A 27,164-nucleotide genomic window follows, 5' to 3' on the forward strand; every position below is an offset into this window, starting at 1 on the left:
CTGCTGGCCCCTCACCTGACGCAGGAGGAGCCATGTCACCCTACTGCTGGCCCCTCAACTGACGCAGGAGGAGCCATGCCACCCTACTGCTGACCCCACACCTGACGCAGGAGGAGCCATGCCACCCTACTGCTGGCCCCTCACCTGACGCAGGAGGAGCCATGTCACCCTACTGCTGGCCCCTCACCTGACGCAGGAGGAGCCATGCCACCCTACTGCTGACCCCACACCTGACGCAGGAGGAGCCATGTCACCCTACTGCTGGCCCCTCACCTGACGCAGGAGGAGCCATGTCACCCTACTGCTGGCCCCTCACCTGACGCAGGAGGAGCCATGTCACCCTACTGCTGGCCCCACACCTGACGCAGGAGGAGCCATGTCACCCTACTGCTGGCCCCTAACCTTATGGAAGGGAATCCATGCTACCCTACATGAGAGAGAGAGAGAGAGAGAGAGAGGAGAGAGAGAGAGAGAGAGAGAGAGAGAGAGAGAGAGAGAGAGAGAGAGAGAGAGAGAGAGAGAGAATCACTACAACCAGTGTAGTAACACCTGGGAAACAATTCGATCACTGAATTACAATCTGGCCAGTAAGCGGGTACACGGAGGAGGTACGAGGCCAAACATAATCATGTCCTCCTCTACCCCGGTCACCCCCCAAGATACTTGAGCGTCGCAAACTCTGCTTTCCATGAGCTTGGCGAACTGTACAGGTGGTTGAATTACTTTACTGGTTAGCAACTGCTCCACAGCTGCAATGGCCCAGTGTTGGGCGCTACTCGCGTATCTGTGGTGGCCCTTCACTTCCCCCTCTCTCTCTCTCAGAGCGAAATCGAAGGTTTTTAGCGTGATCAACATTCCTGTTCTTCTCAAATAATAATTAACTGTTCGCCACGATTTTCCTTCACGTTATCTGTTCTACAGGTATTGATACAGTCGCTGCTCTACTGAGCCGTGTGTGTGTGTGTGTGTGTGTGTGTGTGTGTGTGTGTGTGTGTGTGTGTGTGTGTGTGTCAGTCATGCTTGTGGCTGCTGCTTCCCATATCCTCTCTCTGTGGAGAGCACTTACACGAGGATTAATCGTTATGACACGACGAAGACGTGGAATTCTCTTTCCCTCTCCCTCCAGCCTATTCCATCATCAAGTCCACAGACACATTAGGAGTTCAGAGTAATCCTTGTTGTATGTTTCAACGTTATACTTAGTATTCTGACGTTCATGCGAGATGGCCATGACCAGGGCATGACTGCCATAATGCAGCGACCAATACAATTTGTGTTAGTTATGCAAATCCAAGATCCCTTTTATGTTGCTCCTGGAACTTCAAGGCTGCGCTCCACCCAGTAACAGGGCGAGGCAAACTCCTTCAGGGTGGGAGAAGGTCCTCCACAAGGCTGGACATTTTTTTTTTTTTTTGTTTTGTTTGTTGACGATGATACAGCCTTGTTCAAGGTGATGTCTCAATCCTAGTGTTTGCACTTGCAGGTGGAGTCCGAAAACAAAATGTTTATAAGTATCTCATCTGTTCATAAATATTCCTGGACCAGCTTTTATAAAAGAGTCCTGGTGTTATCCAGGACCTTCGTAAAGACTCCTGTAGCCCAAGGCTGCCCTACATCCAGCAGCAGGGAAATGCAGACTCATTTCGAGTGAGAAGTTTTCTGACGAGGCTTACTACCAATGATACAGTCTCGCAAAAGGTGACTCTTCCCTCGAGGTGTGACCTCTTCCAGGCGGAGCTCGGCAACACACACACACACACACACACACACACAGCAATGACTCGACGAGCATTAGACAATAGCCCTCCTAATTCGATATGAACCTATACTCCTTAGACATGTACGAGTGACACTTTCTCCTCTGTGTTCTGGACGCCACTCATCCTTACAACACGACTGACGCAGATTCAACGTATGACAGGGTCGGCCCGTCGTGTCTAAGGTAAGGACGCGGAACGTTTACTCCGTGACTGCCGTGCATTCACCTCACAAACCTACATGACATGAGGTGCCATCTGGTGGACGCGGCCTGCAGCGGGAGCCTCACAGAAAGGGCTTCCGGGACCGCCACAGACCCGGGGTGGTGTGTGTACATTTGTCCTTCCACCGACATATTGGTCACACCACCGGAGCAGCGACAGGTTAAACCTCCACCGAGGTGAGATTGAGACACAGGTTAAAACACTCGGTTTCTGGTGACTGTCTCTCTTTCAATCCTCTTTGTGGCCGAGTTGGCCCGACGCACTTCCCAGGGTTCGAATCTGACCCGTGGCGTAAATACAGTTGTCCTTCAATACACACACACACGCACACACACACACACACACACACACACACACACACATATATATATATATATATATATATATATATATATATATATATATATATATATATATATATATATATATATATATATATATATATATATATATATATTTTTTTTTTTTTTTTTTCCCATACTATTCGCCATTTCCCGCGATAGCGAGGTAGCGTTAAGAACAGAGGACTGGGCCTTTGAGGGAATATCCTCACCTGGCCCTCTTCTCTGTTCCTTCTTTTGGAAAATTAAAAAAAAAAAAAACGAGAGGGGAGGATTTCCAGCCCCCCGCTCCCTTCCCTTTTAGTCGCCTTCTACGAGACGCAGGGAATACGTGGGAAGTATTCTTTCTCCCCTATCCCCAGGGAATATATATATATATATATATATATATATATATATATATATATATATATATATATATATATATATATATATTCTACTGAAAAGATATATTAGAATTTGTGACTACTTATCTGCACCACATGCATTCAGTGGCCACCAAGAACAAATACATATACTTGCCACGTCGCAGCAAGACATACAAGTAATGGCCACAATGAGGGAACAAATCAGCCTCCTGGCCACCTACCAGCAATGTATACACGCAGTGAAACGTAATCAACAACATAAACAATCAGTGGCCACTAAATAACAACAATTCCTACCAGCGGCCACTGTAGACAGCGAGTGTTAACGTAGTGCGCGTCACCACCTGACGAGCACTACGTTGCTGGTCCAACTCCGCCTCTCGTAAAGACTAAGTTACCTGATCACTCACACATCTCCCTGCATGCACCAAACACCTACCCTACTCATAGTTACTTCCCCTCTTCACGTTCTTTCCCTCCCCTCTATTTTCCCCTCATAAAAGTCCAAGGATTTTGACAACCTTGCGAGGCTTAGTCAACGTCATCCATGTTTACAAAGAGGTCCCGCCTGTCACTGCTGCCAACGAGAGGGAAGGCTGAGCACCGGCCTCTTCCAAGACCCTTCCCCGTGCAACACACCTCACTATTATTACATTCATTTCATAAGCATCTACGAATGTTCATCCTACCCCTCTCTTCTGTTGAGCACCATCTATTACCTCTCCTTATTTCTAACTTTCTGGTTTCTATCGGAAACCCAACTGTTTCATGAGCCTTTCATCAATTAATTTCACGTTTCCATATATAAACTCTGTCCTTCCATCGATAGGAGAAATATAAGCTTATTCCACCGTCAATACGCGTGTTGCACACCTCGAAGAACTTGAATTTCCAATCTTTGATGTCCTTTGGCTTAAGGTTTCGTTTCTAACCACCACCATCATTCTGTTTCCCTTACTGCTCTCCTAACTCTACAGTCTTCATAACAGCCACGAAGCCAACATCCTCAAGCTGGGGTGGGGTCCTGTGCTTGGGAGGTTTCAGTGTACACCAGATGGCATGGATGAAATGCACCTACACAGACGGTGAGTGATGGACGCCCTCATGACCACTCAACAAACACTCTGAACCTGTTCTTCACTCGCTGTCCTTCACACTGTAGCAGAAGCCTAGTACGTCGGTTCATCTGGCCACCATCCTTTTGAACGTACAGTCACCCACACAGCTTGTCGTATTCGACCCGCCTCCCCTAAACACCAATTCTGTGACAGTAATAAACGTTTGAGTGGGCTGACGATCTCATGATTATTTCTTTTCTCGTTGACTCTCTCACCATGAACTCATAACTCCTCCTACTTGCTGTACCCAGCAATGCTGGTTCACTTTCCCTTATTTACAGATATTACTTTGGTTTCTACTCTAGAAAACTGGGTGCTTGTATGCCACCGCTTATCATAAGTGCATATGTAACTTAATCACAATGACGACGATATCTATTCATCCATAACTACCCTACGACCCGTTTTTAAGAAAGCGTTGCTCAAGAACTCTTTCCAGGAGTTCCTGCAGCTCCCAGGCTGCGCCACTCGCCAGTAGCAGGGAAATGATGAGTTCCTTTTGGAGAGAAAGAGAAGTTCTTTGTTGAAACACCCCCATATTAGCTCCTTGTAGCACATACTATATCATTATTGTTGCCTCAGTCGTCCTCGAGAACCGGAGGTGACTTAAAAAAAAAATTTGCAACTCAGGTGTTAACGAGTTGACATTTTTTTTTTCTTTCTTGTGTTTGTTTTACACCCGATAGGTTGTCGCGGGGGAGGGAGGGGGGGAGGGTGTAAATACAGACACAGCAGCTGCTCGCCTCACCCTGACCGTCTCCCACTAAGGCCCACTAATCCTGGCAGTGAGGGAGGTCCGTCCGAGGAGTTATGTGTGTGTGTGTGTGTAAGGTGGAGCGGCGCGCCCGCCTGGGGCCCCCCTGGAAAAGTTCCAGCTGTCCAGGATCCCTGCGGCCGGCCTCTGGCGACTCCAGACCACGCTGGTCGCACGTGTTTAGACCAGGGGGGGGGGGGAGACAGGAGAGGTGGCGTGGCGGGAGAAGGAGCTTCGTGCGTAGCCCTACTACACACACGCCCGCCCGCCCGCCCACGTACCTGAGGGAGGTAGACACATTGACGGGGGATTGGATCTCAAGCTGTACTCACTCACCCCCCTCCCACTAACCACCCTCCAGCCCCCACGTCAAGGGGGCTCACACAGCTACTGGCCTGGAACGGGGGTGGGGACAGTACGAAAAGGGACCTGAGTCCCTCCCCTTCAACGAAGAGAAGGAGCGTATTCATGGAAGAGGACGTGAGGGGAAACTGAAATATGGAAGGGAAGGGTTCCAGAGACATGGCTGGGAGAGGGTCCAGAGACATGGAATGGAAGGGAAGGGGTCCAGGGAAGTGGGGGGTACCTACCTATCGACAAGTACTGAAGACGAGATATTGCCATGATGTCCAGAGTTAGCGCGTAGTGCTCACCGCATAACTTGTTTGCTTGGAATTGCTGTTCCATGGACCTCTCCAGCCCTCCACTCCACAGAGATCATGCTTGCTGTACAACGCTATTGTCTTCAGCGGTTACCCTCATGACGTCATTGTCTCTTCTGGGCTCATCTGGCATTGTCTTCATCCATAAGTCTTGTCTTCTTTTGAATGTTTCTGTTTCGTAGTTTTCTTGGCGGCTCTTCCAGTAGCGTATTATGCACACGTTCTGCCTCCCTCGCTGGGCATTCCTACATCTTCGTCTAGGGGGTCTTGCCATTATATTTCCAGACATCACATTTGCTTTGATAATTGTGTATCCACCTTCCTGAGTCGCAGTCTGGCTTTAGGATGTTCGTCCTCCTCCCGTTCACTTGTTGCCAGGCGTATAATGCCAGGCATCGTTTTCTACGTCTCTTTTATAATGCAGAGTTGAAGCTCTTTCTCTCACTGTCAAGGTAGTTCATATGCTCAGCTTAATTTATATTACTTTTACCGTCCCTTGTGAATTCTAATTTGTTTGATTAATGGTCCTAACACAGCCGGGGACCATACAACATAGCAGTCTTCCATTTTGCGTCTATATATATATATATATATATATATATATATATATATATATATATATATATATATATATATATATATATATATATATATATATTCTAAACATTTTCTTCCTTAGTTTAGGGGGTCCAGAGACATGGGGGAGGGAGGGAATACAGAGACATAGAGAGGAAGGGGTACAAAGACATGGAGGGGAGGGAGAACAAAGACATGGAGGTGAGGGGTACAGAGACATGGAGGTGAGGGGTACAGAGACATGGAGGTGAGGGGTACAGAGACATGGAGGTGAGGGGTACAGAGACATGGAGGTGAGGGGTACAGAGACATGGAGGTGAGGGGTACAGAGACATGGAGGGGAGGGAGAACAAAGACATGGAGGTGAGGGGTACAGAGACATGGAGGTGAGGGGTACAGAGACATGGAGGGGAGGGGTACAGAGACATGGAGGTGAGGGGTACAGAGACATGGAGGTGAGGGGTACAGAGACATGGAGGGGAGGGGTACAGAGACATGGAGGTGAGGGGTACAGAGACATGGAGGGGAGGGGTACAGAGACATGGAGGGGAGGGAGAAGGTTTTGAGGTACACGTGGGGGTCGCGGGGGGTCTGAGCCACCCTCTGCTCCGACAACGAAGTACAGAGGCATCATGCGCCTGCCTGAGACATGCGAGGTGCATGATGGTTATGCTGGCTTGCAGGGAGGGGCCTGGGGCGGGGCGGGGCGGGGCGGGGCGGGGCGAGGAAGCATGAGAAGTGTGAGGGGTGGGGGGCAGTAAAGTGGGGAGGATGGAGGGGAGAGGAGGGGGGGAGAGGTGTGGGGGGGTTAGAGGGAGGGGGAGAAACCCTTGGGTTTCCCCACTCAGCAGCCCGCCGTCGCCTTCCCCACCCAGGTTACACACACACACACACACACACACACACACACACACACACACACACACACACGTGTTACGTCTTCCAACACACACACACACACACACACGTGTTACGTCTTCCAACAGCCTGCAACTCAGTGTTACGTTACGTTACGTGGCTGTTACGTGGCTGCTCCATGATACTACGAGAATCACACTTGGACGGCGCTGTCCAGAGCACCGGCTGCCCCTGGTGGGTCAGAACCCGGGATCTGCGTTAAGCTTTATCTCTGTCCTTGGCTGCAGCAACCAGTGCCGGCGTGGCTGTGTTATGCTGAGGGCGTGACACACTCACATGGGGATGTCGTGGCTAGTGAGGGACGTGGGCGTGGTCTGGGCAGGAACTGGTGGCGTTCTGAGGGTGGGGATGGGCGGCCGTGGGCAGGGTGGGCGTGGGTCGTCTTGTAGGATACGTGAGGCAGGTGTGTGAGGCCATGTGTGCATGTGGCTTACCGTATGGAGAAGTGTGTGTGTGTGTGTGTGTGTGTGTGTGTGTGTGTGTGTGTAAGTGTTAGGATGCACAAGGGTGATGTGTGGATGGGAGGGGTGTGTGTGTGCAGTGTGTGGGTGGAAATGCCTGGAGGCATAAGGGTGGTATGTGTGTGTGTGTGTGTGTGTGTGTGTGTGTGTGTGTGTGTGTGTGTGTGTGTGTGTGTGTGTGGGTAACGTATGGATGTGGGTGTGTGGTGGACAGGGAAGAAGCCCCCCGACCCCGGTCCCCTCCGTATAAAAGTCCCCGGACGTCTGGATAACTGATTGTGTCTGGACAAAGTTCCCCAGGTGATGTGAGGTGTCCTGGACTGATCCACGATAGTTGCTGTTCAGCAGAAACCTGACCTGACCTGACCTGACTTGACCTGACCTGACCTGACCTGATGACCGTGCATCACTGGCCCTTTGTTTACAAGTCCTAATTGGGGGGGGGGAGGCTTTCTACAGTGTCTCTTGTCTTGGGGGGGGGGGGGGGTTTTCTCCCTCCCTCCCTGTATATGCATCAGTGTATGTGTGAATACAATGATATAAACAAAGAAATGGTCATTGGATCTAAGCAGCCATTTGGCTGAAAATACAAAGCTGAGACTTTACATGTATTACAGAACTGGGACGTCATAATAGCAACTAATTATCAAATCGTAAAGAGCATTTGTCTATGTTACCTGAGACGACACGGGCAGCTGAGGCCCTAATCAAGGCCATCCCATTAACACTATATATATATATATATATATATATATATATATATATATATATATATATATATATATATATATATATATATGGTGTGGGAGGCAAGTTGTTAGAAGCAGTGAAAAGTTTTTATCGAGGATGTAAGGCATGTGTACGTGTAGGAAGAGAGGAAAGTGATTGGTTCTCAGTGAATGTAGGTTTGCGGCAGGGGTGTGTGATGTCTCCATGGTTGTTTAATTTGTTTATGGATGGGGTTGTTAGGGAGGTGAATGCAAGAGTTTTGGAAAGAGGGGCAAGTATGAAGTCTGTTGGGGATGAGAGAGCTTGGGAAGTGAGTCAGTTGTTGTTCGCTGATGATACAGCGCTGGTGGCTGATTCATGTGAGAAACTGCAGAAGCTGGTGACTGAGGTTGGTAAAGTGTGTGAAAGAAGAAAGTTAAGAGTAAATGTGAATAAGAGCAAGGTTATTAGGCACAGTAGGGTTGAGGGTCAAGTCAATTGGGAGGTAAGTTTGAATGGAGAACAACTGGAGGAAATAAAGTGTTTTAGATATCTGGGAGTGGATCTGGCAGCGGATGGAACCATGGAAGCGGAAGTGGATCATAGGGTGGGGGAGGGGGCGAAAATTCTGGGAGCCTTGAAGAATGTGTGGAAGTCGAGAACATTATCTCGGAAAGCAAAAATGGGTATGTTTGAAGGAATAGTGGTTCCAACAATGTTGTATGGTTGCGAGGCGTGGGCTATGGATAGAGTTGTGCGCAGGAGGATGGATGTGCTGGAAATGAGATGTTTGAGGACAATGTGTGGTGTGAGGTGGTTTGATCGAGTAAGTAACGTAAGGGCAAGAGAGATGTGTGGAAATAAAAAGAGCGTGGTTGAGAGAGCAGAAGAGGGTGTTTTGAAATGGTTTGGGAGGGAACGAGGAGAAGAGGGAGACCAAATTGGAGGTGGAAAGATGGAGTGAAAAAGATTTTGTGTGATCGGGGCCTGAACATGCAGGAGGGTGAAAGGAGGGCAAGGAATAGAGTGAATTGGAGCGATGTGGTATACAGGGGTTGACGTGCTGTCAGTGGATTGAATCAAGGCATGTGAAGCGTCCGGGGTAAACCATGGAAAGCTGTGTAGGTATGTATATTTGTGTGTGTGGACGTGTGTATGTACATGTGTATGGGGGGGGGTTGGGCCATTTCTTTCGTCTGTTTCCTTGCGCTACCTCGCAAACGCGGGAGACAGCGACAAAGTATAAAAAAAAAAAAAAAAAAAAAATATATATATATATATATATATATATATATATATATATATATATATATATATATATATATATTCATCATACCATTCGCCATTTCCCGCGTTAGCGAGGTAGCGTTAAGAACAGAGCACTAGGCCTTTGAGGGAATATCCTCTCCTGGCCCCATTCTCTGTTCCTACTTTTGGAAAATGAAAAAAAAATAACGAGAGGGGAGGATTTCCAACCACCCGCTCCTTTCCCTTTTAGTCGCCTTCTACGACATGCAGGAATACGTGGGAAGTACTCTTTCTCCCCTATCCCCAGGGATATATATATATATATATATATATATATATATATATATATATATATATATATATATATATACATATATATATATATATATATTATCCCTGGGGATAGGGGAGAAAGAATACTTCCCACGTATTCCCTGCGTGTCGTAGAAGGCGACTAAAAGGGGAGGGAGCGGGGGGCTGGAAATCCTCCCCTCTCAATTTTTTTTTAATTTTCCAAAAGAAGGAACAGAGAAGGGGGCCAGGTGAGGATATTCCCTCAGTGGCCCAGTTCTCTGTTCTTAACGCTACCTCGCTGATGCGGGAAATGGCGAATAGTTTGAAAAAAAAAAAAAAGAAAAAAAAAAAAATATATATATATATATATATATATATATATATATATATATATATATATATATATATATATATATATATATATCCTAGCCTGAGGCAGGTACCCATCTTATCGACGAACCCCGAGGAGTGGATGAACAGCTGGGATGATTGTGGACCGACTGCCGTAACCATGATTCGAACCTGTGCGCTCGACCCTTGGCGGCCCGCGAATGATCAAGGTAGGGTCGAATATATGGATATGTGGGTGTTAGGCTGCGTAGATGAATGTGCATTTGTATGTTTATCTGTGTGAATGTATGTACTTGGGGCGGCTGTAAATAATAATAATAATAATAATAATAATAATAATAATAATAATAATAATGATGATGATGATGATGATGATGATGATAATACTTGAAAATAACTGGAAGAAACATATATAATAGCGTATAATACACAATATTAAACAAAGAGCCACAAAATGGGGCTTTGAACAAAAATCCCTCATGCAGATACATTGTACTACATGATATTCACACTAGTTAGGACGAGGCTGTTCTTGTGGAAAACGGCTTGTGTGAACTCGGGGGGACTGATGCACTTATAGTGCAGAACTGCAACCCGGGAGACAAGGGATCTCTGGCGGGAAAAGGTAACGATGGTGGGGATGGTGCAGCATACGTGAGGCGAGTGACTAGAGATGACGCTCTGAAGGAGGTGTCTAAACTGAAGCCAAATGAATCCCCAGGACCTGATTAATCTATCCGAGAAGAGTCTTAAAAGAGTGCATGGAGGAAGTGATTCATCGTTAGCAAACACATCTAACAAATCACTTGAATCAAGAGTAACAGACAGATCATGGAAGACGTCTAATGTAATATCAACTTTCAAAAACTGCCCACCATTTAGCTGAACGTTGCTGGTGGGTATGTTTCATAAGGCCACAACATCAGATAATGGTAGAACTCGCTTAGGAAAAGCACAACTTGATAAATGGTCCACGTCCAGGTTCTATCCAGGGCAGATCTTGGCTCGCTAATCTGGTGTCATTTTTCACAAATGTTTCTGAAGTGGTGGACAGTGATGACATGTATGACACTACTCAACCTGATTTCAATAAGGCATTGGACAGCGTTCCTCACGAGACACCGATTAAGAAGAAGAGGCATATGGCATTATCGGGGAAGCTGTATACTGGATTCGAGAGTGGCTGACTGAGAGGACAACATGAGGGTGACCATAAACTGATGTACGTCAGAATGGGGCCAGGTGACTAGTGGCGTTCCCCAGGGATCTGTCCCGGGACCTCTATTATTCTTATTAATGATTCAGACACAGGTTTTACCAGCAATATCAGCAAATTTTGCTGACGATACAAAAAAAATAGGGAAGAGAGTGAATTCAAATCAAGATTCTATACCCCTACACGACTCAGAAATAACAAATAGCAAAATGGGAAGTAAAATCTAAAACTGACAACTTTGAAGTGATTGATGACGGTAAAGAAAACAGCGGTCGTGTGTATCACCATCAGAACATAAACACTGTTAAATCTACATGAGAGACACTCTGGAGTGTTGATAAGCGCTGACTGAAAACGGAGGTACCGATGTATAAACATGCACGATGAAGCTACGACACCACTTGGATTGATCTCACACTTGGATTTACTTCAAGAAGTGTCGGCCAAAAGAGTGCAAGGTTTCTACAGCAGGTGTATCCTTCTCTAGTGAGACTTTCACCCCAGAACATGCAGTGCATCTGTGGGCACCGTACTGCAAGGTGGACATACACCATCTGGTATGCATACAAAGGAAGACGACAAGATGGATACCTAGCATTAGAAATCTTTCCTCTGAGGAGAGACTGACAAAATCAAATCCACGTTCCTTAAAAAAGGAGTAGAGTAAGGAGTGATTTGATCCGAATATATAGATGAATGAGAGGATTAAATGAATGGGGATGTCAATAGAATACTCATGAGTATTTTAGAGAAAACTCCCTGTGATGGCTTTAAACTTGATAAGATTCAAATCAAAACAAATACTGGAAAAATATGACTTTGTAATCTGGAAGTTGAGTTGATGACGAGTGGGATAACTTGTCTATTAAGACAGAAAGTGCAAACACTACAAAAAAACGTTCAGGCACAGGGTGGATGTCTGCCTGAGTGACAGTGGCTGGGTGGGAAGAGGAACTGTCAGGCATAGCCAACTGGCCTGGTGGCAGTGTCCTGCTAGTCTTATGTGTTCCCCGGTAACTTCTTCCCAAATCAATGGATAAGATCCAGGTGATGGTTGGAGAGAGTCACATGGTTCATGATGTGTGTGTGTGTGTGTGTGTGTGTGTGTGTGTGTGTGTGTGATTACTATTGTGTGTGTGTTACGGATAGAGAGTTTTATACAGGTGTTCTCCATCTCTTAACTTTGTATGTATGTACCATGTCTTTACTCCTATACGTGTAAATACACACAGACACACACACACACACACACACACACACACACACACACACACCACATACCTGCACCAGCGCACGTGCTTATTTCCCGTCGGACGTTGCAAGCAAAAGCCTACCGCGGAGAGCGTGGTAATGTGTAGTAACACGAGAGAGAGAGAGAGAGAGAGAGAGATAGAGAGAGAGAGAGAGAGAGAGAGAGAGAGAGAGAGAGAGAGAGAGAGAGAGAGAGAAGGTGGTGTGCCATGCCAGGCTGGTTCGCTGACAGAAAGGTTCGCTCTGTTCGCACGTCATATGCAGGAATTATAACTGCCCTAAAAGTGTACATATTAATGATAATAACAATAATATTAATAATAATAATGATAATGATAATATTCATAATAATAATGCACTCAACCGACTGGTATATGTATGACACACACAGACACACACACACACACACACACAAAAGGAGGTGTGGGAGTAAATAAACAACAGAGCAACGTACGTACTTACCTGACGCTTTCTAAACCTAACCGTACCCTAGTGTGGCTGGCGTGCCCTGAGGCGGTCCAGCGTCCGTCACTCCACACAGGTCCAGCCAGGGTTATATGGAGACAAACTTAACCTTCGCAAGAAACTAATCTGATAACTGACATTTGCCAGACACTGTTAACTGAGGCTACACTGTCCCCCGTGAGACGCAGGTGATGCTGGGAACACTAGTCTACTACTGCTGGGGGTAGCAGGGACGAGCGGCTCTCAGGCAGGAGACAACGCAGGTATGAAAAAAAAAAAAAAAAAGGATAGTGAAAGTGGAAGGGAACCCCACACCGCACGTCGACATTTTCTCTTAACAAGCAGCCACCTTTTCTACAGGTATGAATGGCTAACAAACAACTTTCTCAAACTGAATATTTTAACAGTAAATTTATTAAGATGATTCCATATCTTTTTTTTTAATGAGATACTCTCTTTTCTTTTCAGAAGCATATGTATGAGGAGTGTGTGTGTGTGTGTGTGTGTGTGTGTGTGTGTGTGTGTGTGTGTGTGTGTGTGTGTTCCCACCGTAGCCTAGTGTCCGTCGGCGACACATGATGGCCACGAGCAGTGGACAGAGGATGGTGACCGACGACGAGGCGTCGACGCCCGCCGCCACCCACGGACGGGGTGACTAACGCCGTCCATTGATTGTCATTCTAGAGTGAGGGAGGCTATATGGTGGCGTGATGACCATATCATTCCTTACCCCATGACAGACACAGGAGGGAGGGTGAGGCTCTCGCGTTAACCCACGGCTGGGTGAGGTGGAAGTCTCAGGTTCGGGTGAAAACTCGCTTCCCCGACGACTGAATGTTCGACCCCTTGAGTGAGACGCTGTGTGGACCTGGAGCAGCCGTGCGGTCTGACCCTGGGATACTTATTGCCTGGCTTTTCTCCTGGTCTTTAAGGATCAGGTGAAAGGCCAGGTCATCATATCTAATGGTCGTTCTATCGTGCTTCGGGGGTCGTACCTTCGTGCTCCGGGGTCGTAACGTCGTGTTCAAGTCGTTCCTTCGTCCTTAACATGTTTAACTACACACTGACCTACTCCCACCACTCCTCACTGACCACGTGACCTTTAACTTACCTTTAACTTACCTTTAACTACCGCCTTTAAACCTTATGGTGACTGAGGGTTGGCATCTGCGCCCAGGGTAAGTCATCCATTATAGCAATCATAATGTCCACAGACAAACACGTGCTCAACGCCAGAGGTAGAGAGAAAATATGTAAGCATTCTAATTAATGGTGGTTTGTGGTAAACAACCCGTCAGCAAGACCATACAAACTCTGACTCAAATATAATCGTTTACATTCATCTCCCGCCGTTAGTACAAATGTCATTACTTAGATATTATGTAAAACTAATCAGGGCTGCAAACATAAGATTCACGTTAATTCACGTCCTGTGGCCACATACAACCCAACAGAGTGCAGCCTAAATTAACACGGTGGGTAGCCACACCTCCAGGGCTCCATGTGATATGATGTGACGCGACTCCCCAGCAGGAAGAGGACTCTCCATGTCTATGGGCCTACCCGTCACCTTCCTATTTCGATGTCCTGTACCTACCGTACGCTCTATCCTCGTCTCCACATACCCCTACACATGTATGCTTGACCCATACTATCACTGCAATGCTTCGTCTATGTACAGTTGTACAAATAAAGATTATAACGTAACACCAGCTTCTCTGTGACTTCCTTACATGACCAGTCATAAAGACATATCATACTAACCTCCCCAGCATGAGGGCACGACCTTTCGTTAAGGATCAGGTCATAAGCCAGGTCAGCTATACCAAAAGGTCGTGCCGTCGTGCTCGACGTGTTGAAGAACTCCAGCAGGTCCCTCAGAGGAATCCCGAAGCCATCGGCCAAGGTCTCTGCAGGCTGTGGGGTTCCTGTGGCGTTATCCTCTGGTAAGTGAAGATCAAACTGGCCGCCTGGCGTTTATCTTCACATCAGAGCGAGGCTTAGTTACGAGATCCTGACTTTAAACCCACCAAGCAACATGCACAATGACTTGGCGAATCATGCAAGGAATCACGGATCAACAGCCAGAATATAACAAAATCACTTGTCGGCCAAACTGGAAGTCCAACAAGAATATATATATATATATATATATATATATATATATATATATATATATATATATATTTCATTTATTTTGCTTTGTCGCTGTTTCCCGCGTTAGCGAGGTAGCGCAAGGAAACAAGACGAAAGAATGGCCCAACCCACCCACATACACATGTATATACATACACGCCTACACACGGACATATACATACCTATATATTTCAATGTATACATACATATACATACACAGACAAATACATATATACACATGTACATATTCATACTTGCTGACCTCAGCCATTCTCGCCGCCACCCCGCCACACATAAAATGACAACCCCCTCCCCCCGCACGCGCGCGAGGTGGCGCTAGGAAAAGACAACAAAGGCCACATTCGTTCACTCTCAGTCTCTAGCTGTCATGTAATAATGCACCGAAACTACAGCTGTCTTTCCACATCTAAGCCTCACAAAACTCTCCATGGTTTACCCCAGACACTTCACATGCCCTGGTTCAATCCCTTGACAGCACGTCTACCCCGATATACCACATCGTTGCAATTCACTCTGTTCCTTGCAAGCCTTTCACCCTCCTGTATGTCCAGGCCCCGATCGCTCAAAATCTTTTTCACTCCATCCTTCCACCTCCAATTTGGTCCCCCACTTCTCCTCGTTCCCTCTACCTCTGGTACATATATCCTCTTTGTCAATTTTTCTTCACTCATTCTCTCCATGTGACCAAACTATTTCAATACACCCTTTTCTGCTCTCTCTCAACCACACTCTTTTTATTACCACACATCTCTCCTACCCTTTCATTACTTACTTGATGAAACCACCTCACACCACATACTGTCCTCAAACATCTCATTTCCAACACATCCACCCTCCTCCGCACAACCATATCTATAGCCCACGCCTCGCAGCTATATAATATTACTGGAACCACTATTCCTTCAAACATACCCATTTTTGCTTTCCAAGATAATGTTCTCGCCTTCCACACATTCTTCAACGCTCCCAGAACCTTCGCCCCCTTCCCCACCCTGTGACTCACTTCCGCTTCCATGGTTCCATCCGCTGTTAAATCCACTCCCAGACATCTAAAACATTTAACGTCCTCCAGTTTTTCTCCATTTAAACATACTTCGCAATTGACTTGTCCCTCAATCCTACTGTACCTAATAACCTTGTTCTTCTTCACATTTACTCTCAGCTTTCTTCTTTCACATACTTTACCAGTATATATACACGAAGATGGATCATGAGAAGGGGTGACTGTCAGTGCTTTTGCATCTGGTAGTGAGAGGATTAAGAAACAGACGCGAGTGTTTGGAAAGGAGCTGAGTGCGTCAGCAGTTCTGATGTGACGGATCGATTGTGAGTGATGGATGATTTGAATGCAAGAGTGGGTGGTGTGGCAGCTGAGGGTATATTAAAGAAACATAGAAACAAATGCTTGAGTGAGGAAATACCAGGCGAGAATGGGTGAGGAATGACAAAGGTGAGAGAAAACGAAACTAAGGGAGTGTGTGGAGAATGGAAGGAGGGTTGGCATGAGTGAGAGAATTGTGTGGCATATTCAGGATGGGATGATGGCATTTAAGAAATGGAAGCGAGCGGTAGGTTGAGAAAGTTAAGATGCTGGTGAAGGAGAAAAGAGATATATAAGGGCGGTACTTAGAGGAAAAGAGAGCGAGTGATTGGGAGATGTACAAAAGAAAGTGGCAGAAGATCGAGAAGAAAGGTACAGGAGCTGTAAAAACTGGAAAAAAGAGATCATTGGCAATTTTCTGGAAGAATGAGAATTTTGGGGGGAGGAGGTGGAGAGTGTGAGTGGGAAAGAACAGAAAAAATGGTAGCTTCAGTGACAGGAGCAGATGAAGAAGTGCTAACAGGTGATAGAAGAGATTGAGTAGATATTCTGAAAGACTGTTGAGTGTGCTAGACGACAGGACGGCTGATGTCGCGTTTTGTGACGTGTAAGCATGCGGAAAACAGAGATTTGTGGCAAATGGCTTGGTGAAACGAGAAGAAATGGTGAAAGCCTTGCGTGGTGTGTATAGTCTGTATAATAGCAATGCATAAATTCCCTCTTTTTCTAAACAAGAAATCAAACGCCTGCCATGTTGTTGCACGAAATCCATTCTGGTACGTTGTGTGGGACGGTGGTGACCGAGAGAGTGGATGTAACTGGACAGAGCGCATGACAGGGTTAACAGAGATGCTCTGTGGAGGGAGAGCTACTAGAAGCAGTGAGAGAGTAAGGCTTGTGTGTGAGTGGGAAGAGATGATAGGGTTGTGAGGGAAGTAATTGCGAGGGTCTTCGAGGGAGGTGGACGGGTTTACCCAGTAAGCTGGGGTTGGGGAGGCTACGTGGTCGGTCAGCTAATGTTTGAAGGTAACGCGGGTCTTGTCGTAGGCTCGATTAAAAAACTTCAGGAGGTGGTGACTAAGTCGGGACTTGTCTGTGTTGAGGAAGTCCGCTCACGATGATACAGTCTCGTAGAATGTGACTGCTCGATGGCAGTCACCACTTGGCGTTCGGTAACACACACACACTCACACACACATTATATATATATATATATATATATATATATATATATATATATATATATATATATATATATATATATATATATATATTTCTTTCAAACTATTCTCCATTTCCCGCGTTAGCAAGGTAGCGTTAAGAACAGAGGACTGGGCCTCCGAGGGAATATCTTCACCTGGCCCCCTTCTCTATTCCTTCTCTTGGAAAATTAAAAAAAAAAAGGGGAGGATTTCCAGCCCCTCCGCTCCCTCCCCTTTTATTCGCCTTCTACGACACGCAGGGAATACCTGGGAAGTAGTCTTTCTCCCCTATCCCCAGGGATAATATATGTGTATATATATATATATATATATATATATATATATATATATATATATATATATATATACACACACAGAAAGAGAGGTGCGTGTTAGTAGACTGTACCTGCAATTGGTAATATCGTTAGCGAGAAATCTATATCACTGCCAACAGACGTAAACAAATAACAGGATCATTGAGAATTTCTCATCCCAACGTAGCTCACCACACACTGCTCCTATGTGTAACGCATCCTCAAAATTTCAGAAGCCCCGTGAAAGAACTCCTTCGGTTATATCATATCTTGCCATGCCTTCCTGGCCCAGGATCACCTTGTATGTGGCTCCTGCACCGTTCAGGCACTCGGCAACGTCCACTGGGCGGGACCACAGGTCAAGAAGTTTGATGCTGTATGTATGTCTTTGTTAGGTGAGTGCAGGACAGTTACAGAGTAAGCATTCCAATTTGGATGTTACAAGCTAGACATTTGGGTCGTCATGCTGAACCAGTGTCTGTAATACTGGAAAGATGAGTGGTGTCGGGAGCGGTGACGAGAAAGTGTAACACTTACATACCTGGGGAAGGTAGTTTCAGATTGGCGTATATGAGGTGGAGTGGTGTTTAAGGCTGGGTTCGACGCTCGGTTTGTTAGTGTATGTCGAGTCATTTATTTACAACGCTGTACTTGTTGTTAGAGAGAGAGAGAGAGAGAGAGAGAGAGAGAGAGAGAGAGAGAGAGAGAGAGAGAGAGAGAGAGAGAGAGAGAGAGAGAGAGAGAAGCTCGTGACGAGGAAGAAGGATAAAAGAAATGAATCAAAGGAACTAATGTTGCTGTAGATCCTGTAAGATACCCGGAGGAGCTGGGGGGAATCTTACTGCTGCTATCTAATGACGTCAATGGGTGACACATCCGGGTGTTTTTATATCTGGCGATGAGTAGACCAATTATATCGCTGCTCCTACTTACTGATTGTATATCTTATTCCCTTGGCTGCTACAAACTAATTTTTGTAGAGTCAATCCATATATGAAACTTGTCTTAGTTCCTACGAGTCTCTTAGTAGGGGGAAACTGGCCGCGTTTCAACGAAACTAGTGAGGACAGGGGGACTGAAACGGATCACCACAGAATTAGAACCAGACGTCAAGGAAAAAAACTGTTTGTTATGTAGAAATCGGGTATGACCCACGACGGAAACTGGAAGACGGGACACAAGCCATCGGCGGGGAGGGGAACTGGCATTCACGAAGGACAGTGGCGGCCAAGGGCAGCAAGCCACAGTTATAATGGGGGCAAAAAAAATCTCTCTCGTTAGTACTGGCAGTGATCGTCCCCCAGGAGCTACTGTGGGAGGAGCAGCAGACTGTTCCACCACTGTGCTGGGGGAGGAGCAGCAGACTGTTCCACCACTGTGCTGGGGGAAGAGCAGCAGACTGTTCCACCACTGTGCTGGGGGAGGAGTAGCCGTCTGTTCCACCACTGTGCTGGGGAAGGAGCAGCAGGCTGTCCCATCACTGTGCTTGGGGAAGAGTAGCAGATTGTTCCACCACTGTGCTGGGGGAAGAGCAGCAGATTGTTCCACCTCCACACTGGGGGAAGAACAGGAAGTGTAGCACACAACAAGAACAGAGGATAAGAAGAGAAGCAGAAGGCAAGGAAAATGGGAAAAGTAAAAATGGAGAATGAAGCAGACAGAGCAGAAGGAGAGGCGAGATAGAACGAAGAAATGGAGAGAAATCTAAACTGGAGACACTAAAAAGAAAGAAGGAAACGAGAAGGAACGACACGAAGGAAACTACTATACTAAGGGCATGAAGGAAGAGCAGATGATGAAAGGAGCCTAGAAACGTGTATGAACAGAAGACGAAGATGGAAGAACGAGAGAGGATGATCAGAAGATGAAGGAAGGAGTAAGAAAGAGTGAAGGCAGCAAAAGAAGGGAAGAGGAGAGGACGAAGGAAATACCCGGGAAAGGAGTAGGTGGAAGAGGTGGAGGAGGAGGAGGAGGAGATGGAGAACGTTCAGGGCCTGTGGATGGTTCTCTTGCGGCCATGACCACCTGACGAAGGCTCAGACGACGGACGCCGGCCGCACACACACACACACACACACACACACACCTTGAGCCTGACGTTACGACCCTTAGGTGCGACGTTACGACCTCCTACTTACGACTTCGTGACCCCCTTGTCCTTCCTTTACGACCCCCTACGTATGAAGTCCCGACCCAAACGAGTGTGACGGCGTCATCCGCAAACACGACGCTACGACTCTCGAAGACAATGAGCCGACATTCCGATGACAGAACGTAGAAAACGGTTCTGCCATACCAGTATACAGTGGGAACGTAAGGATATACGATAATAACCCCTTAAATAATACACTCTCTGCTCACGATATACGATAATAACCCCTTAAATAATACACACTCTGCTCACGATATACAATAATAACCCCTTAAATAATACACTCTCTGCTCAAGATATACGATAATAACCCCTTAAATAATACACCCTCTGCTCACGATATACGATAATAACCCCTTAAATAATACACCCTCTGCTCACGATATACAATAATAACCCCTTAAATAATACACACTCTGTTCAAGATATATGATAATAACCCCTTAATAACCCCTTCAATGATACACTCTCTGCTCAAGATATACGATAATAACCCCTTAAATAATACACCCTCTGCTCACGATATACAATAATAACCCCTTAAATAATACACACTCTGTTCAAGATATAAGTTAATAACCCCTTAATAACCCCTTCAATGATACACTCTCTGCTCAAGATATACGATAATAACCCCTTAAATAATACACTCTCTGCTCAAGATATACGATAATAACCCCTTAAATAATACACTCTCTGCTCACGATATACGATAATAACCCCTTAAATAATACACCCTCTGCTCACGATATACAATAATAACCCCTTAAATAATACACTCTCTGCTCAAGATATACGATAATAACCCCTTAAATAATACACCCTCTGCTCACGATATACGATAATAACCCCTTAAATAATACACCCTCTGCTCACGATATACAATAATAACCCCTTAAATAATACACACTCTGTTCAAGATATATGATAATAACCCCTTAATAACCCCTTAAATAATACACTCTCTGCTCACGATATACGATAATAACCCCTTAAATAATACACCCTCTGCTCACGATATACAATAATAACCCCTTAAATAATACACTCTCTGCTCAAGATATACGATAATAACCCCTTAAATAATACACCCTCTGCTCACGATATACGATAATAACCCCTTAAATAATACACCCTCTGCTCACGATATACAATAATAACCCCTTAAATAATACACACTCTGTTCAAGATATATGATAATAACCCCTTAATAACCCCTTAAATAATACCCTCTCTGCTCAAGATATATGATAATAACCCCTTAAATAATACACACTCTGTTCAATATATATGATAATAACCCCTTAATAACCCCTTCAATGATACACTCTCTGCTCAAGATATACGATAATAACCCCTTAAATAATACACTCTCCGCTCACCGACCCTCAAGCTCGGCTGACCAATCAGTTTTCTTTCTCCAGGTCGTATCCACAATGACCTGGGCTGCAGGGTGTTCACGGGTCCTCACAATGGGAGGCTCCCTGCTGACAAGGTCGCTTGTACTCCGACCTGAACTCATCCTTGGCTCATTTATTTGAGTGAGATCGCGATCGCAGACTGAGATCTCGAGATGAGGAGGGTCTAAACCACGTGAGATGGAGGTGAGACAGTGTTAAGCCATGTGAGAGGAGACAGTGTTAAACCACGGGAGAGGGAGATGAGACAGTATTAAACCACGTGAGAGGGAGGCGAGACAGTTTTAAGCCACGTGAGAGGTAGGCGAGACAGTGTTAAACTACGTGAGAGGTAGGTGAGACAGTGTTAAACTACGTGAGAGGGAGGCAAGACAGTGTTAAACTACGTGAGAGGTAGGCGAGACAGTGTTAAACTACGTGAGAGGTGGGCGAGACAGTGTTAAACTACGTGAGAGGTAGGCGAGACAGTGTTAAACTACGTGAGAGGGAGGTGAGACAGTGTTAAGCCACGTGAGAGGAGACAGTGTTAAACCACGGGAGAGGGTGATGAGACAGTGTTAAACCACGTGAGAGGGAGGCGAGATAGTTTTAAGCCACGTGAGAGGAGACAGTGTTAAACTACGTGAGAGGGAGGCCAGACAGTGTTAAGCCACGTGAGATGAGACAGTGTTAAACCACGCGAGGTGATTCTAAACTACGTGAGGTGAGACAGCGTTGAACCACGCTAGGTGAGGCAGAGTTATAACCACGTGAGACGAGACCGTGTTGAGCCAGGCGACCTCTGTTAAACCCCGGGGTTTGAGGAGGGGGTTCCCCCCCCCCCCCCCTGAAAGACGGTATATGTGTGTGTGTGTGTGTGTGTGTGTGTGTGTGTGTGTGTGTGTGTGTGTGTGTGTGTGGCAGGGAATATATGTAAGGGGGTGGGGGATGTTCGTGTGGCCGCCCAGATGTGTCTCCCAAGGTGTGGTCCCGCCCCTGGGCATGATCTCGAGCTGCATGGGAGGACGCGGTGTCCCACAGGAAGGACAGACTGCAACAGGAGACCTGATGGTCCATGACGAGGTCATCGACCTCACCAGGTGGGGGAGGGAAGAAGAAGAAGACGGCTCCTCCCTCACCCTCCCACACACACACACACTTCTCTAGATTACGTGTGTGTGTGTGTGTGTGTGTGTGTGTGTGTGTGTGTGTGTAGGGGCGTTGGGGGTTTTCCAGAACAAAGTGGAGGATGTGGTTATGGTCAAGAACATGTTTGTGTTATTACAGGCTGAACAGTGTGTGTGTGTATGTATGTGTGTGTGTGTGTGTGTGTGTGTGTGTGTGTGTGTGTGTGTGTGTGTGTGTGTGTGTGTAGGGGCGTTGGGGGTTTTCCAGAACAAAGTGGAGGATGTGGTTATGGTCAAGAACATGTTTGTGTTATTACAGGCTGAACAGTGTGTGTGTGTATGTATGTGTGTGTGTGTGTGTGTGTGTGTGTGTGTGTGTGTGTGTGTGTGTGTGTGTGTGTGTGTGTGTGTGTGCAACTGCTGGCGAGGACAGAGGATGAGGAGTGGAAAAACACCCTCATACACTATGGAGAAATCACACTACCATGGAAAGCTCAGCACAGGGAAGTGTGACGCCGAAAATTCGCTACTAATTTTGCAAACGTTGGCCCCGGGGTGGGTGGGGTGGGGGGGGGGGGGGGGGGGGGCCTGGCCTACGGGGAAAGGGAAGTAAGTTTAAAAAATAGAAAAAATAACTTTCTGAGGAATGACTCTATGCATACTGGTGACAGACATCACTGCAGTCTCTGCCTATCCTTAACCTGACACTACATTTCCTTCCTCTAATGTTTACACCATTATATCGGGATACTGAATAACTCTTTCTCTACAGTGATGAAGTATCTCTTGACAATATCATTTAGCATTATGGAACCTTCTGTTACACATAATGGAGTCCGCGCTTTTTTTTTAGAGAGAGAGAGAGAGAGAGAGAGAGAGAGAGAGAGAGAGAGAGAGAGAGAGAGAGAGAGAGAGAGAGAGAGAGAGAGAGAATGATTCGAGTCTTACCTTACGAGGGATATTTCTGAGTGAAGGGATTAGCTTGGTTGGTCTTCTTTGTATACGTTCAAGTTTTCCTGAATCTCTGATAAAATTTAGTGATCTGATTTGAATAGCATATTTCAAATGAGGTCTCGTCAAGGTGTTATAAAGAGTGAGTGTAACATCTTTCGGTCTATAAAGAGTATTATATCCTCTAACGTTTATACTGTAGCTATAAGTTCCAGACTCCTGTTGACCTTACTGTTTGCAGCTAGGCATTGTTTTCTGTATTTTAGGTCATTACTGATAATCACCATTCCAAGGTCTATTTCTTCTTTTGCCTCTAATAACAGTTTACTGAGTGTACAGTATTCTTTAACAGAATGCATCATATACCTGACTTGTATTTTCAACGCTCTAATGGATCTCTTTGCATCTGTCTACGTTAAAATCCATTTACCATGTACCTGTCCACTCCATCATTCAACCTGGATCCCCTTCAGGCAGTCTTTCTTTGACTGGACTGGATTTTCGAACTTCGTGTCGTCGGCAAATATCAAAATTCTACAGGTGAGTCTTGCCTCCGGGTCGTTGATGCAGATGACAGAAACGATGGGACCCAGGACTGAGCCTTGCGGTACTCCGTTCGATACGTGAGGCCAATGGGATGTTACCCTCCATTTTATACCACTCATAGCTTCCTACCTGAGAGCCAGTCAGCCACCCACGTACAGATTCGATTTCCTGTGTCGTGAGCTTTCATCGTACCGAGCACTGACATGAGAAAACTCGCTGGGAAAATCAACACAGAAGCGCCTAGCTCTCGACTGTACTCTGAGTCAGAGACTTATAATACCGTCGACAACTTTATGTCTTTGTGTTCATCATCCCATCGAGTCTCCTCACTGGTTCACGCGTGCATGTGAACCACGTCCTCCACTTTGCAATCTTTTATGTAGTCATTTGTAGAATACTTTATTAAAATCTAAGTCTATATCATCAGACGGTAATCTGGAGACCCAGTTATCGTATATTGTCTGGAGGATTTAATCAGGTTTCCCCTTCCTCCGGGTGGAGTCCTCAGGCGTAACCCCGCCCACTTGTGAGGCCCCTCCTCCCTGGTGCACCCTTGCCTTAAAATATTGTCCCCAGGTGTACTTCCGCCCACCAGGCGTGGCTCCAAATGTGCCCCTCCTCTTCCTCCTCCTCCCGCCCGCAAGTCGTTGCCTGAAGTGGTCCAGAAGACTCTGTCTGAGAACAGACGTAGAAAACGGGTGATACGTAAGGTGCTTGTGTCACAGACTTCCTCTTATCTTTATTACAAATATTATATTTCTCTTACCACACCCGGCTCAGTGGTTACCACACCCGGCTCAGGTGGTTACCACACCCGGCTCAGCGGTTACCACACCCGGCTCAGTGGTTACCACACCCGGCTCAGTGGTTACCACACCCGGCTCGTTGGTTACCACACCCGGCTCAGTGGTTACCACACCCGGCTCAGTAGTTACCACACCCGGCTCAGTGGTTACCACACCCGGCTCAGCTGGTTACCACACCCGGCTCGGTGGTTACCACACCCGGCTCGGTGGTTACCACACCCGGCTCAGCGGTTACCACACCCGGCTCGTTGGTTACCACACCCGGCTCAGTGGTTACCACACCCGGCTCGGTGGTTACCACACCCGGCTCAGTAGTTACCACACCCGATTCAGTGGTTACCACACCCGGCTCAGTAGTTACCACACCCGGCTCAGTGGTTACCACACCCGGCTCAGTAGTTACCACACCCGGCTCAGTGGTTACCACACCCGGCTCAGTAGTTACCACACCCGGCTCAGTAGTTACCACACCCGGCTCGGTGGTTACCACACCCGGTTCAGTAGTTACCACACCCGGTTCGGTGGTTCCCGGGGTGATTCTACCAAAAGACCCCATCTTACACGACTCTAGTGCACTAGGGACCTACAGAGCGGGGGTCAGCTATGGTGTTCAGGGATCAGCTGGAACACCTCTCGACACCCACACAACATTTCCAGCTGATCATCCCGTTCATCTTGACCGCCTTGGCTTAGGGGACAGTAGGAATGGAATACATGAAACCTTACGTCATATGACGTGGCCTGTGGCTGAGGTTACACACACACACACACACACAGGGACCTCAGGGACGTCGTGCTCCTCCAGTCCCTGAACATCCCAACACTGGGACGAAGGCCTCTCACGAATGTCTATCCTGGAGGTCATACATCACTGCCGTACTCAGTTCAGTGGGTGACCTGATGACCCTGGACAGAGATGAACATACTTGTCCCAAGGAAATTCTGAAGTAAGAGTCACTTTTCTACCACTTTCTCCCATAGAAGCTGAGGACGGACCGTCAACAGAACTAGGGAAGTGACGACCAGGAGGTGGCGTGGTGGTGGTACAGTGGTCATATACCTGACAGATAGTGACAACCAACACGTGAGTGAACAATGTTTATATTCTCAACAAATAATAACTGACAACAAATGGCTGTAAAATGTCTACGTTTTCAGCAGACAATGACAAACAATAAATGGCGGGACGGTGGTTATAGTCTCAACAAAACAACGGTAAACAACAGGTAGAGGTACAATATTCCAATTGTCAATAAATAAGTGACAACCAACAGATGGTGGTATAATGTTTATACCCTTAACAAACAGTGACAAAAAACAAATGACGGTCCAATGTTTTTGTCCCAACAAACAGTGACAAAATCAGATGAACGCACAATGTTTGTATCCATAACAAACAGTGGCAAACAACAGGGGGACGCACGGTGTTTGCATCCATAACAAACAATGATAAAGAAGAGGGATGCACAGAGTTTGCATCCACAACAAACAATGACAAACAACTGAGGGACGCATAATGTTTGTATCCACAACAAACAAACAACTGAGGGACGCACAGTCTTTACACCCCAGAAAACAACGGCAAACAACAACGTATCAACGTCAATAGGAAAACTTGCTCAAAAAGTCCCGATGTGGGCTAATGTCATCGGCCAAACTCATCGGAAATGATCACAACTCAAGTCAGTCTTATTCTCCGGCGATCGCACGGGAGCCCGAGCGGGCGCTAATACCACCAAGACACAGGCGAATGCCAGCGAGAACCCCCCCTCCAGGATACACACGAAGAGGCTGATCCATCATCGTCATGTGTTAACAACGGAGCCTGCGTCTCGCTGATTTTCTAGCATCCGCTAAAGACAGCGGAGGCAACTCCTCCTGCATCACAACGGCGGTAATCCCAGTGCCGCTAACAACTGCTATGCCATATTCTAAATCTTGCTGGTCTGCAGCTGAGATATAACGTACATGTAACCCACAGACGTGTATATGCTTCCCTCCCTTAATTACCCCAGGGTCAATTTCTGCCAGGGGTCCTGCTCATCTTACCCCAGGGACACCATTTCCAGATGTTCCTGCAGCTTCGAGGTTGCGCTACGTTGAGGGGACAGGATGGGCTCCTTTGAATCGAGAAGTTTATCGCCGAGCCTATACTCTAGTCTGTCGGCTGATGACGACACAACCTCGCCATCTGCTGACTTTTCCATCCGCGGTGTCACCTCAAGCACGCGGAGTCCGGTAACATCGACGAAGACACCAGCGACTACCCGACTGGAAGCCTTACTGACCCGACCTAAGCCACTGACTCAACGTACCCTCTAAACCCTGTCATGTGTCAGGCGGGTGATCCACACCAGTGTGTCAGGCGGGTGATCCACACCAGTATGTCAGGCGGGTGATCCACACCAGTGTGTCAGGCGGGTGATCCACACCAGTATGTCAGGCGGGTGATCCACACCAGTGTGTCAGGCGGGTGAT

The 27,164-nt window shown here is 46.6% G+C and overlaps 1 protein-coding gene across 3 annotated transcripts in view; it reads right to left on the bottom strand.

Annotated features, from left to right (window-relative positions):
- LOC139758017 (uncharacterized) overlaps positions 1-27,164 on the bottom strand; it is a 335,410-nt gene that overhangs the window by 148,391 nt on the left and 159,855 nt on the right. Inside the window, exon 1 of one of the 3 annotated variants that reach the window (XM_071679036.1) lies at positions 12,711-12,898. The exons of the other annotated variants lie outside the window; for them this stretch is intronic. The gene's annotated coding sequence lies outside the window, so the exon portion shown is untranslated. Of the gene's footprint in view, positions 1-12,710; positions 12,899-27,164 lie in introns of those variants that run through there. 3 annotated transcript variants of the gene reach the window in all.

The sequence above is a fragment of the Panulirus ornatus genome, chromosome 2, assembly GCF_036320965.1.
Source record: "Panulirus ornatus isolate Po-2019 chromosome 2, ASM3632096v1, whole genome shotgun sequence".
Lineage (NCBI taxonomy): Eukaryota > Metazoa > Arthropoda > Malacostraca > Decapoda > Palinuridae > Panulirus > Panulirus ornatus.